We start from the raw sequence: 13488 nt of genomic DNA on the forward strand, positions 1-13488 counted from the left end.
CAGTGAATTTATTAACTACAGATACAAGTATCAACATGTATAAGTTTTAAGTCAATGTTAAGGCTACAGAAAACACATGTAATGTGAATCTATTTACATAAAGTTCAAAAACAGCCTAAAGTATAGATTGTTTGGGATTACATACATATGTAGTGAAACTATAAAGCAAGTTTGTCCAACCCGCGGCTCATGGGCCAGATGTGGTCCAGGTAGGTTTTGAATGCAGCCCGACACAAATTCGTAAACTTTCTTAAAAGATTATGAGATTTCATTTTGCAATTTTTTTATGGCCCATCAGCTGTCACTGGTGTTAATGTATTTTATGTGTAGCCTAAGACAACTCTTCTTCTTCCAATGTGGCCCAGGGAAGCCAAAAGATTGGACACCCCTGCTATAAAGAATACTAAGGAAATTTATAACCAAAAATTCAGAATAGAGATTACTGGTCAAGAAGGAAGAGGCGTAACTAGGGAAGGCACAAAGAGGAATTCAAAGAAATCTACTTCCTAAGCTAGGTACTATGTTCAAGGGTTCATTTGTCATTCTCTTAAACATGTATATAATCTTACATGATAAAATTTATAGTAAGATATATAACAATTTGTAATGTCTTACCTATACATAATACTGTTTGGGGAACCTTTTTATTTTATATTTATCTTCATAGCACCTCCGTTAAGAAAAACTTCGATTTTTTCTACAGAAAATAAGAAGTAAATTGATTTGCTTGAAATTCCACACTAGGTTGATGGTGGGCCTGTGGGCAGACCTTAAGCCTCTTGTTCTATAGAGATTTTTCCACTGCCTGCCCCTGATCCACGCCATAAATGTGTTTATTCATTTATTCACTTGTCCATTCACTCATTCACCTCATATGTATTGACTCCCTTCCTGACTCAGGCACTATAACATTGAAATTCTTTCAAGGATAAGCTCAAGCCTAAGTAGTTAATATTTTGATTGCCAGAGTGACAGTGCACTCTGGGTGCATATTCACCCCATTTATAATAGGTCATTCCCTCAATCCATGTCGTATTTGCTTTCTTAGGGTCTCAGACACCTGCTGTGTGTCCAGACCTTCAGTTTCCCTCAGTAGGTATTTCTCACTTGAGAGAGGGCTGCCGCCTTCTCCAATTAGCACCCTTGCCCTGTGTTTAGAGAAGGCCACTGCACTGTTTTAAGGCAGAGAAGCAGTGTCAGCTGACAGATCCTCACCTCTGGGCAGGCCTTTGTTCACGAGGTGGGGAACTCACAGAGCCTGCAGGAATGTCAAAACATTTACTTATGTCTGAGGCTAGATAACTTGGCAGAAAATATCCCTTTTCAGAGCTCCAGAGTCCAAAAAATGTTTTGAGCTAAGTCTCCTTATTGCATCTTCATGGAGTTTTCTGTCCATTTTGTCCCATCAGTCCTGATTTTTAGATCTCTTCGTTCAGCAATGAAGCCCAATCACTGTCTACACCTTTAAATCACCTTATCTTTAGATGGGCATTCCAGCTTCTAGGGATTCTAAATATTACCACTTCAGCTTTCTGTATTCTCTTTCTCATATAGATTTTCTTCTGTTAGCCTGAAGGGATCACAGGGCGATTCCCCTGAGGGTTTATCAAAGGTGCAAGTAAAGGGTAGGAGAAGCCCGGGCGCTTCCTCCCCAGCATGCGCGCCCACTGTGGTCCAGAGCAGAGCTGTTTATTTCCTAACATTTATGGCATGTCTTTCAGGGGCCTGACAGTACAGGGCATTGCATTGGAGGTCAAACCATTTGGGACAGGACTAGAAAAGAATACTATAAGATTCAAAATAGGAGGAACACTAGATTCATTTACTGAGATAATTCAGATAAAAGAGTTTAAAAGAACAACACTTAATACGTTTGAAAGTTAAAAACACATATTATAGTTGGGATTGAAAATAAGGACAATAAATAAGGAGTAAGAAAATCATAATAAATGGAGTATACATACTTTTTAAAGTAAAATGTAAGATGCAAAAAGAGAACAGGATAAGATGACAAATTAGAATACCACATAAATCTGTAATTAGAAATATAAAGAAATACAATAAACTTACATGTATTAAGGTAATTGGAATATTTTAAGTAAATTGGGATATTAAAGAAAAAAAAATTTGAAGAAAACCCAAAAGGTTTCCTTAGAAAAACAAATAGCCAAACCAAAAAAAAGGGAAAAAAAAAAAAAACACACCAGCTGGAAGCAAACATACAAGGTAGTATACAAGAAGCCCTTGAGTGCTTGCTAACCTGACGTGGCTCCGGTTTCTGGGGGCTGCGCCATCACTGGCAGCATGTCCTGCTTGAAGAACTCTCTGGAAGCTGCCTAGGGATTTCTCCTGTTCCTCTCCCTCCACCACTCACTCAAGAGGATGTTTATTTTATTGAGTTTGACACGTTTGTTGTATTCTACTTTGCTAAGATTTTAAGATGTTTGTTCATCTATGTTCAGACATAACTGAATGTATTTTGAACCATTCATTATAGGTTTGGAGTTCAAAAATCACTTTTGCCAATAAGTTAGATTTTTAAAAAATATTTGGTTTGGGAGATTTTATTTTATTTTTCTCTCAGTCAGGACCAAATGCCTTTATTGGATTATAGCACTTATTTATTTTATTGATGAGATACTTATATTTGCAATTTTCTTGCTAGAAGTTTGGAAATTTTATGTATTCAAAAATGACTATCGATATGTCTTCATGCTATTGTTTTCTTCTCTTTTTTTTTCTAATAAGTTCATTCTTTTCATATGTGATTTCTTAGTTTTTATAATAATGCAAATGTGGAAACTAAGGCTTATAGAGATGTTAAGTAATTTAGCCAGGATTAAATAGCTGAAGGATTTCAGAAGTCACTTCACCATACAGCCTTCTGGATAAAATGGAATTTATCTATGGGCAGTATAGTCAGATATACTTGGCTTTATTTTCTATTTAAAAAAATCTGACTAAATATAAGATCCTTGATTTTATGCCACATATTTTGTTATTACTGCCCATAAGACCTTACCACAAAGAAATCTCTTCATTTGTTGCTTTTGAAAATTCACCTTTAATGTGCAGGTTAAGGCCAGGTGCAGTGGCTTATGCCTATAATGCCAGCACTTTGGGAGGCTGAGGGGGGGCGGATCACCTGAGGTCAGGAGTTCGAGACCAGCCTGGCCAACAAGGTAAAACCTCGTCTCTACTAAAAATACAAAAATTAGCTGGGCGTGGTGGCATGTGCCTGTAATCCCAGCTATTTGGGAGGCTGAAGCAGGAGAATTGCTTGAACCTATGAGGTGGAGGTTGCAGTAAGCCGAGATCGTGCCATTGCACTCCAGCCTGGGTGACGGAGCAAGACTCCGTCTCAGAAAAAAAAAAAAAAAGTAATTTGCAAGTCAATTAGGCTTGAATTGTGGATCCACTACTGACTAGCTTTGTAACTATTTTCTCATCTATAAGACAGGGAGAATACCTACTTCCTAGGATGCTGTAAGAATTAAAGGAGAAAATGAGTGTGATTTATTTTATTGAATCATTGTCTTGAGTGCTACATTGTACCAAAGGGCCCCTGCTATGTCTGCATACAAATAACAGTCCTGATGAAAATTTTGGTTCCTTTTAGATCCTTTGCTGAACAAACTTGGTCCATTGAGTTCAAATCTGGCTCTGGTAATGCCCAGTTCCCTCTCTAAACATCAGGATGTGGGAATGAAAATAAGAATTTTAACAGTGACACGTTCTGAAATAATTTACAGAAGCAATTGAAAAATTGGGAAATTCTGGGGATGTGAACTTTGAATGTTGGAAATCGTTGGCTTCCTTCACGTAGCACCTCCAGAAGGACATGGTGGCAGCTAAAGACTAAAGCATGCCTTAGACATGGCCTGACCTTGGGCTGGGGAAGGAAGGGTGTTAAGAGCTGCCCTTGGCCTACTTGTTCCTCAGGGAATCATTGGGGTTTTTTGGGGTCTGAAGGGGAGGCTGCAGCCTTCTCCCTGCATTGGCTAGAGCTGGACTCTGTTGATAATGATGCACACCTAATCCTCTTACTATAATGATGCACACCTAATCCTCTTGCTATAATGATGCATGCCTAATCCTCTTGCTGGATTTCTAATTTGGCTTAAAAGACACACCTCAATGAAAGCCAGGAAGAATTACTCACCTGTGACCATATTTAGCATCTACCACGATTATATTTGTTTGAACCTCTGTCCTGCCAGATATTTCCTGGCTGCTGCCTTCAAAGCAACTGATTGCATTTCCCACTTCGTCTCAGACAGGTTATTGGGCTCCCCTCCAGCCTTCAGCAGCTTAATAACAAACAGCATCTGATTCCTTCCTGTTTCCAGAGCCCACATGAAAGTCAAACTTTCCAGATATGAATTATGAAAGGGAGAAGAAGGGCCCCAAAAGACATTTTACCATCTTTATCTGATTGTGTGTTTCATTTTTACTGGTGAAAAATACATATTTTAAATATTTAGAGTTTTTTTTTTTTTAAAGTAAGGACAGCATTTTTGCATCTAGTTATTTATTTAGGAAACCTTTACCCATGCTGATGTCAGGCTCTGTCCTGAGCTTGAGGATACAGTCATGGGCAAAGACAGACATATCCCTGCCTCATGGAGCTTCTAAACCTCTAGAGGAGAAATAATATTCAATACCACAGAAATAAATGTAGAATTACAACTCCAATAATTACTAGAAAGAAGAGAGACATGGCACCAAAAACCATATAACTGGGGAATTTGACCCATTTGGGGAGGTTGGGGAAGGCTTGAGCACCTTGGAAATCTAGAGCCCAATATCTGTGTTCCACCTTCCAAAGTCACCAGATGAAATCTGGAGCAGGCTTCTAAAAAGCTAGTGTGTCAGGCATCCTTTCAATCTTTGCTGTATTCACAGCAAGAGCAAAGATTCTTAAACCTGGCAGAGACCAGATAAACAACTTAACTGAAAGTTTTGAGAAATATTAAAGCGAACAATCAATTGAGAAATAATAAAGCGAACAGTCAATCAATCATCATTAGGCGCCAGTCACTCTTTAAGGCATCATTGAAGAAAATTATGAGCTGACTATGTTTCCGAGGCATGAAGATGGCCCATGACCCATGGGGCTGTAAGCTAACTTACATGTCCTGTGGCTGCAGCAGTTTTAATGTTAATGTAAAGCCTGCTGATATACCTAGTACTTTGAAGACAAAGTTAGAATTTACCCTCCACTGTCTTTAAAAGTATTTCCTTCTGTTTTAAACTTCACTCCAAAGGACAGTTTCAAAATAAGCCTCTAAGAGTAATGGTAGATGAGTCTAACTGTCTGACTCATGTCTGTCTCTAATTCTTACTACCTCTGAGACTTTGGGCATGATGTGTCACCTCTCTGGAGCTGACTTTCCTCCACAGTATAATGGAGATGGTAAGAATACTACATCATAGGGTTGTTGTGAGGATTAAATGAGATGTTACTAGGCTTCTAGGTCAGTACCTGGCCAGGAATGAGCACATAGCTGAGGTTTGCTCTCAGTGCACCCCTCTCTACAAAACACAGTGGGTAGTAAGGGCAGTAGCAGCACATCTATATACTGTGTACTTATGCGTGCTTCTTTCCCCAGGAGCATGTGACAAAGCCACACAGACCCTGAGAATGTTAGGAGCACACAGTGTTCCTTCCCTCTGACAGTAGTTTTCCAGAATAGAAATGGAAAAAAAAACCCATCAGAATAGTCTCCTGTTTGCCCTGACACCACGACTAAATAAAATAACTCAAAACTCCTCAACAGTATGACTTGGGACTCTTCAGTTTGCCTGTGGATGTGAGTATAGGATATGAACATGTATCTGACACCTGCCAAACTGTGGTCCCCCTATATCCCCCACCATGTGAAGGAACCACAAATGAAGTGATGTGGGAAGGCCAGACTGAAACTTTCTCAAAGCAGGTAAATTCAAAGCAAACATTTTTCTGTCTCTCCTGAGATGGGCAGGAGTGTTGTTACTGGAACCAGGACAACAAGTGTTGGCTAACAGTTACTAACTGGGCTGACATTTTTTGTTAGTCAGGGCCAAGTTCTCATTCTGGGTTACTCTGTGGGAAAACAGCCTTGAATTCAGTTTGTAAGTCATAAACTTTTTCTCTTTGTTCATGTTTCTAGCCCAACTTTCTCAATGAGGAAACAAAGACTATAAGAGAAAAGTGTGATGACTTTTAAAAAAAATCAGAATGATTTATATGTGTCTAATAGTGTTCTATTACAGATTCGCCACGGCTTTTCATTAAGTAATAGACTCTTAATAAATATAACCACTATATTTTCGTTTGTTTCACTGATTTATACAAGCATTTGTTTGTTCACTTTATCAACAAGCACATGCTAAGTGTTTACTTTGGACACGTAGCCTGGGAGGTACAAATGAAATTATGAAGAAAATGGGTCAGAATGTTCTACGTCACACCTTTCCCGGAAAACTCAGGCTATGTGGCAGCTGTACCTGTGGATGGAGTTGAAACAATTGAATAAAATAGGCCAGCACATCATGTGTATTTTGGGCATTTCCTCCGAGGAATCAAAGAATAAAAGCATGCTCATGCTAAAGGCGATACCTGTCACAATCTGGAAAAATGTGTGATTTCCAAAAATTATAAATCGGTTTATTTTTTCAAGGAGGGAAAGATGCTAGGGACCCAGGAAAGGGGGGGGGCCCTTTCCACTGTGTCCTGTACCGACCCCATCCCTGATAACTGCATCAGCTCTGACATCCCACAGCCATCTCACCTTCTTGGCTTTTAAATTCTAGCCCAGCAAATTTACGTGGAGTTCCACAAACACATCAGACTGTTTCATCCCTTTCTGCCTCCATATATGTTGTTTCTTTTTCTGGAATATTCTTGTTTCTACCTTCCCTTAATATCTGCTCATTCTTCAAATCCCAGTTCAGGTTTCTGATCCTTTGAGAAGCTTCTCGTGGCCCTTCCCACAACTTTCTAGCCACTCCCTCCTCTGTGGCACTTGGAGGCCATGTCATATATCCCTTGTCAACAGTGTCATACAGATTTATAGTTATTTATTTACACATCTGTATTTCCTGTCCAGCTGTGAGAAATTGGGTGCATTTGGACATGGCTGACAAGGCATTGCCTTCCAGCAAATGCCATGATCACTGGCACAGAGGAGATGCATAGTTGGTGTCTGTTGAACTGAGAGAATTGTATAGGTGTTTTTATAGTTCTTACTGGGCTAGGAGTTTGATGTGTAAGGAGCCATTCAACAAATGTCTATTGAGCACATACTATGGGTGAGGCACTGGTCTAAGTGTTAAGGGTGGAGCAGTGAACAGAATGTCACTGCTGTCATTGAGCCTAAAGTTTACTCTTTAAGCTGGACAGTGATAGACTCAGCTAAAAATCCTATTACTAGAGAAAAAGAGGAGAGCTGATATTGAGATAATTAGCAGTCCTTGCTGTACATTTCTTTCACCTTCTCTGTGTTTAAGGGGCATGTATATCTTTTATTCTTAAAAAATGGTAGGCTGTGGTAATTCATTTGATTGCCTTAAATGCATGTGTTGAACATTTTGGCGTGTGTCTTAAAAGCCTATTTAACAAGCTGTCTTATTTCTAATTTGAGGATGTGTGTGTGTATTGGGGACAGCCAGGGAAAGGCCAGCTTTCAAGGAAAATGTTCTTGAAAGCTCCTTCACACACCGTTGGCTCCTACAATAACCCAGTGAGCTAGGTAAATACAGCAGATGTTATTGTCCCATTTTACAGTTGGAAAAACAAGGCAGAGAGAGTTCAAGTAAATTCATTAAGATTTCAGAGCCAATTGGTGAAAGAGCCATGCCTCCTGACTTCATAGTTACTTGATTAAGGATGTCCTTAGTGAAATAGTAGTGTCAAGGAACTGAGAATTAATAGATAGCTAAAATGTTTATTATCATTTTTAACTGCAGTTGTTTCCAGAAAGAAATGAATCAAAATACATCTTTCTACACAGAACATAGACCCTTCCTTCAGCTTTCCCCAGTCCTCAATCCGAGAGACCGCTTTGCCTTCACATTGTCAGCCAGTTTTCCTCCAGACAACAGAGCAGCTCCTGGTGGGGAGATCCTCCTGCCAATCATTGCTGCACACTGATTTATACAAGCATTTGTTTGTTCACTTAATCAACAAGCACATGCTAAGTGTTTACTTTGGACACATAGTCTGGGAGGAACAAATGAAATTATGAAGAAAATGGGTCAGAATGTTCTACATCACACCTTTCCTGGAAAACTCAGACTATGTGGCAGCTGTACCTGTGGATGGGGTTGAAACAATTGAATAAAATAAGCCAGCGCATCATGTGTATTTTGGGCATTTCAGTTGCTCTTGCTCTTGCTCTTGCTCTGCACAGAGCAAGCCCAGTTCTTGGGCTGTGACTTGCCCTGTGGTTGTGCTGGCTCCAGTTCCCCATGACCTCATGTGTCAGAGGCCCCATGTTTTGCTGTAGCATTGCCCAGCCAGGCCCAAGGACTGACTGTTTACACTGACCCAGTCCCGCCATTAGGCAGCGCTGGGCTTACCCCTCAGAGTTTCATCACCCATGTCCTATTTCAGCTGTTCCACCCCAGCTCACCTGCTGAGACCAACACTTGTCGCTTTCTTCCAGCTGCCCACCTATTCCTGGACCCTTGCATCTGCTCATCTCATGTACAACCAAGATACTCATGGAGCAGAGGAAAGGATTCCTCTCTGCTGCATTGGAACAGAAAACTGAGAATTTCAGAAATTAAGAAAAATACATATCAAAGATGAAGTATAAATGGAAAGAAAACAAGCTTTGGAAGAGAGCCTCTAAGCCTCACATTTCTCTTCTGTAAAATGGGGATCATAATACTTACAGGAGAATTACCTTAAATGTTAAAGTTATATACGTAAAATGGTCAGCTTAGTGACTGGAACATAGTAGGTTCTCCAAAAACGGTAAAGAATAAAATAAATTTTCTTCTTTTTCTATAGTATTTAAAATTGAACAACCATACTCAAGGTAAATGAAACCATATGTCCACACAAAAACTTCTACATGAATGTTCATAGCAGCATCGTTCATAATAACTACAAAGTGAAAATGCCCAAATGCCTATTAATTGATGAATGCATAAACAAAATGTGGTATATCCATACTATGGAATATTGTTTAGCCATAAAAATGAATCAAGTACTGATACGTGCTACAACATGCATTAACCTTGAAAACACTATGCAAAGTGAAAGAAGTCAGACACAATGGCCACAATCGTATGATTCTATTGATACAAAAGGACAAAAATGGGCAAATCCATAGGAGCAGGAAGTAGAATGGTTACAGGGCCTGGAGGGGTGAGAGGTGACTGCTAATGGTTGTAGGATTTTTTTTGAGGTGATGAAAATGTCCTGGAATTGGATAATGGTGATGGTTGCACAACTGAAAGACACTGAATTTTATACATTAGAAGAGTGAATTTTCAGTATGTGAAATATATCTCGATAAAGTTGTTAGAAAAAGTTTGTGCAGCAGTGATTATGTCTTAGTTGCTACGCAGAGAGGAGGTATATATGGTGTTTTCAGGAGGTCTACACTTATACTCATTCCATGGTACCTGCATCATTTTTTTTTCCTTTTTTCCAATTCTCTTAATATTAGACTGGTTCAGAGAATTACTTACACCTTGCTCAACCTGTGCATATTTGTCTTGTCTTTTTCACTGAAGATGTTTTCTGTCTTGTGAAAGCAGCGAAGTGATATTATTGCTATCCTCCCAGCCATATCTGAAATATTTAATTACTGAAATATGTACCTTGAGCATGTGTGGCTGGATGGACCTGGGCTATTAAGAGATGAAACAATGTGTTTTTTTATGTTGGCCTCCATGGTTTTCAGAGAACTCCTGCCAGGCTGGAATATTTTCATGGCATTTCAGCCTAAAAGTGTGTACAGGTTATAAATAGACTTTTATCTCTAAAATGTAGATAGCCAGCTCCTCTTGAAACAATTTGAAAGCCTAGAATTTCTGGGCACACATTCCAGTGCAGCAGCAATCAGCTGGGGCCCACATGTGCTATTCTCAGCAGTCCTCCTTTCACACCATTGGCTCAGACATGTTTCATTTCTCTTCTTTGTTATCTGTGCTCAGCCTTTGTAGGCATTTGGGTTGGATGGGGAGAAGTTCCCCTGAAATTGTTCATTCATTCATTCATTCATCAAACTCATGATAAGTGCTTATTTTATAGTGAACTGTTAAGTACTGGGACAGTCCCTGGCCTCAGGAAATAAAGTCGAGTAATGAAGAAAGAAATAGAACCAGTTAATTACAATACAGGAGCAAGCACAGTACTGGAAGCATGGCAAGTTGTTGATGCATAATTACAGATAGGGGCTGTCCAATCTAGCCTGACGTGATTGGAGGGTGTAGAAGTTCAGGACTACTGGAGAAAATGTTTATGGATCCTGCTGTGTCTTCTCTTTAGTACCAGTGCTTCATTTAACTAGTAACTACATGTCTTCAGGGTACATCTACAAAATGAAGAACTTAACAGAATTGGAAAATCCAATACAGACGAGAAAACGGGCCATGAAGAGTGGGTGAAAAGGGTGGGAAGAAGAATAAACAAGGGACAAAGGAGAAGAAAAACAGGAAAAAGGTACTTAGACAAATGAGAAACATATTTGTCTTGTCGCAGACGCTCCCACTGATATTTTCATGGAATTCCAAGGGTTGTGACTCCAAGGAGAATTATGATGAAAATAAACCTAAGCAAATCTTGTACATAATGGATGGATCTTCCCATTTTTCTTTTGTTTCTTGCTGGGACATTTCCATCCTTTCATCCTGAGATGATCATATTGGTCATATTGATTAATATCCTTAACAAGGTAGAGAACTTCCAATTTGACAGGTGTTTCCTGGTCATCTACTCTCTGTTGGACAGGAGTGGTGGGGAGCCTGGTGGGGGTGGATGTTGAGGGACAGATTCGACGGCCTGAGTAAAAAGGCCAAGCTCTGGCACCCACCATTTGCATGACTTGAGCAAGTCATAACCTCTCATCCTCAGCCTTCTTTTCTGTAACGGGGAAAATAAAGATGATGAGTAACTTTAATCATAAGGCTAAAAACGGGATAGTGTGTGACATAACGTTGAGAAGTTCTTAACACAAAGAGAACAACAACATGGCTCAGAATCATGAGTATCAAAAAATAGCTCAATTATAATATGCTTAAGTTGATTAATTTTATCATCAAAAGATGATAATGGGCTTTTGAATTGACGGTTAACTGGTCTGTCAATCAGCAAATTTTACCATCAGGAGAAATTTAGGGATGCTGTTTAGAGGTGAAATTGATTAGTTGGTTGCTTGGATTTCTAGAATCAAATATTTATTTTTACATCACACATACTCAGCCTTCAGGTGCACTGTGTCTATGATTGTTTCTGGGATGAAATGGGGCATACTGAGGAGGGATGTTAAGGAAGTATAAACATTAATTTCATTGGTGAGGAGGTTTTCGCGAGAAGTGAGTTTTTCTGATTTCTTAGTTCATTGGGAAGAATTGCAACTAATTGACTTGGTATCCAGAGGATCTAGGAAAAGGCTTTTGGGGGAGGAATCCCCAGGTCCCCAATCCATATTCATGTCCTTAACCATATGCATATCTAATTTCCACCCAGAAGAAGGGTTCCAGATCTTTAGACAGAACTCTACCCGGTAACCAAGAAGCAAAAATCAATTGGCATATTTTGATGAGTGGGTGAGCATGTCTCTCCTTTTGGCAGGTCTGCTGCTGGGGAGTCTTTCCTTGAGACTGGACGCAGTGCTCACGGTTGGCCTCTGCTCTGTCCAGGAGTCCTGGCTTGCTTTCTTTGGAGCTAGTACCTGAAAAGGGAGTGCTGGTAGAAACAGGTGCCACATCCACACTGGCCGCCTTTCAATCAAAATGCTGCCCATCTGCTTTCCCTCTGATTCTGCTTTTAGTTCATATTTCTTCTTCTTCTCCAGTTGTGCAAGTCCCACCACCTCATGGGATTCGATAATATGACCTTTCTTGAAAATGAATTACAGTGGTTGCTTTCATTAGTGGAATTTTATTTTTAGGTGGAGCTCTTTATTTTCTACACCAATGAGTCTTCTTTGCTGGGTGAAAACAAGAAACGTCTGAGAGGGCAGTTCAGTGTTTGAAGTCTCTAGTTGGAAAATTCACTTTTGCCAACTCACTAGTCATGGGGAGGATTGTCCAGGTGGTGACTAACTTTGTTGTTCATGCAATTGCCCTTCTCTTGCATCTCTGGATAACGTATTTTGCAGGTTCTCAGGCACCAAGATCAATAGATTAGTCACTGTCCAGTGTGGCCATCCTCCTCTTCCACCAGTTGCAGACCTCTTCTATAGTGACAGAGGTCTAGACTTTCTGGGGTGTGGCAGGGAAGCTTAGGATATTCCCTGAGGCTCAGTACAGTTGGAAGTGATCAGAAGTACTGTGTCCTGGCTGGGCGCAGTGGCTCACGCCTGTAATCCTAGATTACTTTGGGAGGCAGAGGCGGGTGGATCACCTGAGGTCAGGAGTTCAAGACCAACAAAGCCAACATGGTGAAACCCGATCTGTACTGAAAATACAAAATTATCTGGACATGGTGTTGCATGCCTGTAATCCCAGCTACTTGGAAGGCTGAGGCAGAACTGCTTGAGCCTGGGAGGCAAAGGTTGCAGTGAGCCTAGATTGTGCCTTTGCACTCCAGCCTGGGCAACAAGAGTGAAACTCCTTCTCAAATAAAATAAAATAAAATAGTACTATGTCCTCAATTTCTGTGTCCCACCTGCTAAGAGATCCAGTATGCATCTTTAATATGATTCCAGTGGCCTCATGTTTACCAATATGAGTTTAGCCCTAACAGCCTTAGTAGGACTATGGTAAAAATAAATGAGTCACTTCCAATTATTTCTAGTTGGCACTGAGTCTTAAGAGGCAAGACTTAGAAATGAAAACTAACTCCTGGAGCAAGGAGAAATGTCAGTGTTTCTAGACATTGCTAGATAAATCTCAATTTTTTTTTTTTTTTTTGCCCATAGCCAAGCAGTAAAGCAGTCTCATCCTGCAGACATGTTGACTTCTTGGCCTGCCCTTTGTGCTCTGTCCCATGTAGCAGTGACAGTCCACCTGTTGACCTGGGGCCATCATCAGCCAAGGGGATCCCTACACATACTGTGCTTATGTCTCCAGTACGTGTTTCCCTTTGTCCTAATTTGATTTTGAATCTGAGACTCATGGGCCTTTGCTAATTTGTACAGCTGGAGAAGACGAAGGAGGAGAAATAAGAACTAAAAGCAGAATCAGAGGGAAAGCAGACGGGCAGCATTTAGGGTGAGAGGTGGCCAGTGCGGATGTGGTACCTGTTTCTAACAGCACTCCCTTTTCAGGTACTAGCTCCAAAGAAAGCAAGCCAGGACTCCTGGACAGAGCAGGGGCCAACTGAAG

At 40.3% G+C, this 13488-nt stretch overlaps 1 protein-coding gene across 4 annotated transcripts in view; it reads left to right on the plus strand.

Annotated features, from left to right (window-relative positions):
* COLGALT2 (collagen beta(1-O)galactosyltransferase 2) overlaps nucleotides 1-13488 on the plus strand; it is a 114510-nt gene that overhangs the window by 46657 nt on the left and 54365 nt on the right. The window lies entirely within an intron of this gene.

This window comes from Sapajus apella, unplaced genomic scaffold (assembly GCF_009761245.1).
Source record: "Sapajus apella isolate SASKATOON/1434 unplaced genomic scaffold, GSC_monkey_1.0 scaffold25, whole genome shotgun sequence".
NCBI lineage: Eukaryota > Metazoa > Chordata > Mammalia > Primates > Cebidae > Sapajus > Sapajus apella.